Genomic DNA, 6,004 nt, shown 5'->3' with positions numbered 1-6,004 from the left:
CTAAAAAATTACTGAAATATCAAGATCATACGCATAGAGTATTATTCTTCTTTGAAATATATTTAAAAAAGCGCTCACTTCACATATATAAAAAAATACATGATAAAATCGAAAAGCAAACAATAATTATCGTGCGATAATGATTTTTTTTTTAAATTACTTGTTTCTTTGATAACAATTAAAATTAATAAAATAATATGATGAATAGTAGTTGACATGTACTCAAATGATATACACAATAATACAATTAAAATTAGTAAAATAATGTGATGAATAGTAGTTGACATGTACCTAAATGATATACAAAGTATATGATAACAATTAAAATTAATAAATGATATACGGAGTATATGATAACAATTAAAATTAATAAAGGTTTTCGGGAAACATAAATGAAGTATCCCTATGATGTTCAATGAAATCCAAGTGAAAAGTTTTCAATGGATAAATGCTTGTTCGAAAAATCTATCACTAGATTGGACACAATGGCTTGACAATCCGAGTGTTTATGACGATCACGACTAGTTTACTCCGTTTAGTTTGTATAATGTCATGTTTCCTTTTCTTTCTTGTTTGTTTTGAGCCTCTCTCGGTAGTCTGTTGCTAGCTTGTAGCTAAGCATATATCTCTATGCTCCATTGTACTATTTCTATTTTTAATATAATGTGTTTTGCCTTCAAAAAAATGATAACAATTAAAATTAATAAAATAATGTAATAAATAGTAGTTGACATGTACTCGAATGATATAGAATAACAATAACAATATAATTAGGGCGGAAATGTATTGCATTTAATCCATTAAAGAAAACATTTAATCCATTAAAGAAAACAACTCCCGTGTAAGACTTACGTAGACTTCGAAAATGGAGTAAAATTATTATCACTACTACATTCCGGCACAATTAAACGTGTGGAAAATCCTTTTTAGACGTGTTGAACAACACGTCTACATGTGACGGCTTCAATTGAGTGGTGACATATAGTGCGGTTCAAGGAACTGCTCTAAAAACTCTCAAGTAGACGTGTTGTCAAATCGTTAGATTAGGCTGTTCCGTTATGTCTTTTAGACGTGTTCCGTTATTTACAATTAGACGTGTTCCGTTGGTTGCAATTAGACGTGTTCCGTTAGTTGCAATTAAAGGTGTTCCGTTAGTTGCAATTAGACGTGTTCTAGTATATGTTAACCATGGTTAAACTCAAATATTTTAAACAATACCTGCCAAATATCGCCAAATAATTTCTAGCGCCAAATAAATTAAAATCTCAAATATTTCAAATAACACCCGCCAAATACAAAATGCATTAAATATACCAAATTAAATTTACTACAAAACCAAACTATATATATATATATATATATATATATATATATATATATATATATATATATATATATCTCAAGTTATGATAGCTGCAGCTGTGATAGCAAAACTATACATAGCATTGTTTATAAGCTGCTCATGTTTTACTACTATTTTAACACCAAAATGCTCTACAAGTACTTTAACATCATAACTGTATAATGTGATGTGATGCCTGTAAGTAGTCCCTCTTTCACTTTGCTGCTGCGGTTGGTTTCTTTAAGAACTGATCAATCCGTGAGCTAGCCTAAATAGCTGAACTTCAAATACAATTTCCTTCAGTGAAAAAATAAAGATCATTGTAACCTCTTATTAAGAAAAATAAGCTTTTTCAAACATAAAAATCACTACTTATTGCTCCTGATATATAAAAAGATAAACTAACATTAACTACGTAATTATCGTTTTCCCATAGTTCAGGAAGTGATGCTCTTCGGAGTCTTCTATGGATTTGTATTGGATCTCTTCAAACTCCTTTGGAAGCTTAATATCGTGAGGCTCCTAAAGTTAAAGTTGTGACGGTCAGCCTATCATGATTTCTTCACATTCTACGTACCTATATAAGTGTTGTATACATAAAATTCCGAGAAACAAAATTACAAAACATTATGAGTCACTTCCTGTGAGGAATTGAAGCTTGTTGTCACTCTCTTTGATCACTTCAGCGTTGTACCAAATAAGAGAAGCACAAAGAATGCTACCTATGCATCTAGTTTGTTGATATATTCCGAGCTCCAAGTTTTGTTATATAAAGTTTACCTTTATAATGTCTCACCCAACAGGACCAACTATCATAGCGTGGGCCTATCGAGCCGGTCATATGTATCTACGTTGGAATCAGTCACCTCGTCATCCCAGAAACTAAGCTCAACGAAGTTGTTACTGCATATAATATATATATGTGGTCGTTACTACAGATTCATATTCACCTTGAAGACTCACTACTTCACCTAAATAGATGTTGAAACACCTACTCATTCAAAGGTCAATCTAGTCAGCAAAATACACCACCAGCCCCTAATAAACCACTATATATTACTAATAGTTAGAGAAACTTAATACAACACTATTAGATTAAAGAAAAAAGTCCAAGTATGACAACTAACCTTAAAAGGTCAAACAAAACCGATGCGTTAAAGCAAATAATTATCCATAGAATAGAAAAATAAAACTTACAAATAAGAGTCCTTGCTCAAACCTGAAACAAAAGAAGTCACGAAAGCCAAAAAACTAAAAACAAAAGACCACATCAGATTTTGAAAAAAAAACCACTACGGATTACAACATAGGCGTTAAAGCAAAATAGTAATCCAGAGAATAGTAAAATAAAACTTACTATCAAGAATCGTTGCCGAAACTTGAAACGAAAAAAGCCACAAAAACAAAACAAAATATTGGAAATTTTTTATAAATAAAAAATAAACTAAGATAACTACATGATTCCGACTTGATGACGCTCGATCTAAACCCTCATAAAAATAGCTAACCCTAGAAGATCTTTTACGCTGAAAAAGACACCAAAAATTATTTAAAAACCTAATGACGTAATTAATGATTCGGAATATGCGGCGGGAACGTTGTCGTAGCAGAAGGCTGCGGTGCTGGTGAAGATGAACAACACGGAGAAGAACCAGGAGACGGCGCATGCACTGTGATGAAACAACCCTCACTCCACGATTGCGTATGTGATTGCCTCGTCTCTCTGTGTTGAAATTGAAAACTAAAACCCTAACCCTCGTTTAGTACATGAATCGCAAATCACGACTAACAGAGACGAAAAATGGGTCAGGAGCAGAGGAGGAGTCACGATAATGACGAAAGTGTTGGTGATCGGTTTGATTATTAGAAGCAAACGATTGAAGAAGGGTAATGGAGGAAAAATGGGGAAAAACCAATTGGTGGATGAGTATTAGAGAAAACTAGTTGTGTAGCAGTCGCTTCGCGCCCGGGCTCCGTTTTGAATGCGAGTTAAAAAAAGTGTTGATCTATTTTGTAAAAAAAAAAAAAATTCGACATCTAACATTGAAGGGTTGTTCCTTTGTGAAAGTTGCTTCTTTTAGCGTTCGAGTTTTTTTTTTAAGTTAGTTGATCTATTTTGTAAAAAAGAATATTTTTCGACATCTTTTGGTATCATTGAAGGGTTGTTTCTTTTATGAAATTTGTTTTTTTATCGTTTGAGACAAAAAAAAAGTAGCACAGTAGTAGCGTGCTGAGTGTTATTATTCAATATTTTTAGTGTTAGTGATGGGATAAATAATATTTTAGAATATATGTATAAAATGGGGGGTTCGATTTGTATTTTAATGAAAGTTAGGGGGTTGAGTGTGTGAAAAATTAAATATTAAATAGTACTAAAAAATGGGGGGGTTCGATTTGTATTTTAATGAAAGTTAGGGGGTTGAGTGTGTGAAAAATAAAATATTAAATAGTACTATAAAATTTGAGGTTCGATTTGTATTTTAATGAAAGTTAGGGATTAGGTGTGTGAAAAATGAAATATTAAATAGTATTATTCATAACTAATATGATAAATTTTGTTTATTAGTTATATTAGTAATAGTAATAATTATAACAAATAAGTGAGAAGCACGTGTAGAGACGTGGACTAAATGCAATTTTTTTTTAAGAAAATATCTTAATGAGGCAAAAACTAACGTAATGTTGTTTAGCTGTCACATTTACTCTGTTTTGCAACATAAGAATAAGTATTGAAAAAATCAACAACAATTAGAAAAAGAACATGAACAGTGTAGTAACCAATGAGAAAGGAGTATTGCAGTTTTTGGCTAATGAAAAGAAAGCTTAGACTTGTGTAATTAGAAGATAGGATATTTATTATAAATTAAAATAATAATGATAACGATAACGATAATAATTAAGATGAGGGAAGGTTAAAAAGTTTAATTAGACATGTTCTGTTAACTTATGTTAACATAATTGTAAGGGTTAGGTTGATTAAACGGAGCTCGTTAACTTATATAACTCGTTAACTTATTTCAACTTATTTAGACGTGTTCCAGTTAAAAGGCGTTTGTTGCAAACTAATTAGACTTGTTTTTTGTAACTTATTAGACGTGTTCGTCATTTAGACGTGTTCCTGGCAAAACTTATTAGACGTGTTTCCAATTAGACGTGTTGTTAGACGTGTTCCTGGTAAAAGTTATTAGACGTGGTTACCAATTAGAGGTGTTATACTTATTTAGACGTGTTGCAGGTTTCTAATTAGACGTGTTGCTACTATTATTTAGACGTGTTCCGTGTTTTTTTTTTTTTGTAAAAACCTTAATTAGACGTGTTCCGTTTGATAAATTAGACGTGTTATGTAGTGAACACGTCTAAATGAAGGGCTCTAAATGAGCCAAAATGTAGTAGAGTATATTTATATTAATTGTCTTTGTTCTTAACCTTTTCATCATTTTCTCAGGGTATGTTTGGATGAAAGTAGCTGGAGCTGGAGCTTGTAACTGGAGCTAGAGCTTACGAGATAGAGCTAGAGCTGGAGCTTATATTTTAAGCCGGTAGCTGGAGCTTATTATTTTTTATAAGTATTTAGTAAACTAGCTGGAGCTTATTTTCTAGTTCATAAGCTCTACTTTTTTTCATAAGCTACTAAAATTAGCTTATTTTTCCAGAGCTTATGATTTTCATAAGCTCTACTTTTTTTGTCTACCAAACGAAACTTATGACTTGGAGCTTATTAAAATCATAAGCTCAAGCTCCTATAAGCTCCAATAAGCTCCGACAAGCTCCTCACCCAAACACACCCTCAGTCGATTTTCAATCATACCTTACATATCACTAACAATCTTTCAGAATCCTCCCCCACAACAATTTTCTCATATCTTTGTCACATCATAGTAATACAACAAAAAAAACTTTCAACAATGTTGCCACATCACAATGATCATAACAAATGATCTTGAAGTCCTCAGGTCTAAGTATTATGCATGTTCAGGCTCGTTCCCATTTTTTGTCTTATCACAAACAATATTAAAAAAACGTTGGTGTCACCGATCAAGCATGTTTTCATAACTAGGGCCAAAATACACTTGAATACAATAATAATGGGTTTTTTTTTTTAGAGGTTGGCGGCTTAACTCTTCGAGGTTTCATCTTGAATAACCTGGTCCCTAGAGCTCCCGGCGATCTCGGGGGGTGGTCAAAGGCTAATCACCTATCGATTGAGACGGGGTCGATAGAGACGTGGGAAAAACCTCTTCAAAGATGTAGGTAAAAGCCCTAGATGACCATGAGAGGTCGTAGAATGCACTAACAATGAGTCTTTTGTGTAGAGAGAGATTCCTATATTTATAAGAAAAAACTAGGAATAAGGAATAATGAGGGTATAAAACTTTTGGGCCAAGCCAAAGTGAAACCCTATCTTAACCGTACCCGAATAAGTCTCTAATTATGGTATGATATCTCTATTAAATATCATATTGAAATCTCCATTGCATCACGGTAAGAACAGGCGTGCATAAACCTACGTGGATAGATGCGCAGATAGCTATGCGGAAAACCAATTCCGCGTATTACTGCCGAAAAAATATGCGGAAAACCAATATCACTAACAACTACATAAAAGATAGTCTGAATAGCTGCGCATAATATACTCTTAAACCGCATACGAATTGATAGTTC

At 32.7% G+C, this 6,004-nt stretch overlaps 1 long non-coding RNA gene across 1 annotated transcript; it reads right to left on the bottom strand.

Moving 5' to 3' along the window:
- Nucleotides 1–1,406: 1,406 nt before the first annotated feature.
- On the bottom strand, nt 1,407–3,224 carry LOC139866889 (uncharacterized). Its single transcript, XR_011765666.1, has 3 exons — nt 2,700–3,224; nt 1,749–2,561; nt 1,407–1,618 (listed from the first exon to the last, which is right to left on the bottom strand). It is a non-coding gene; the product is annotated as an uncharacterized lncRNA (long non-coding RNA).
- Between the last annotated feature and the right edge of the window lie 2,780 nt (nt 3,225–6,004).

The sequence above is a fragment of the Rutidosis leptorrhynchoides genome, chromosome 9 (genome assembly GCF_046630445.1).
Source record: "Rutidosis leptorrhynchoides isolate AG116_Rl617_1_P2 chromosome 9, CSIRO_AGI_Rlap_v1, whole genome shotgun sequence".
In the NCBI taxonomy this organism is placed as follows: Eukaryota; Viridiplantae; Streptophyta; class Magnoliopsida; order Asterales; family Asteraceae; genus Rutidosis; species Rutidosis leptorrhynchoides.
This window is presented reverse-complemented; position numbering and strand designations above follow the sequence as displayed.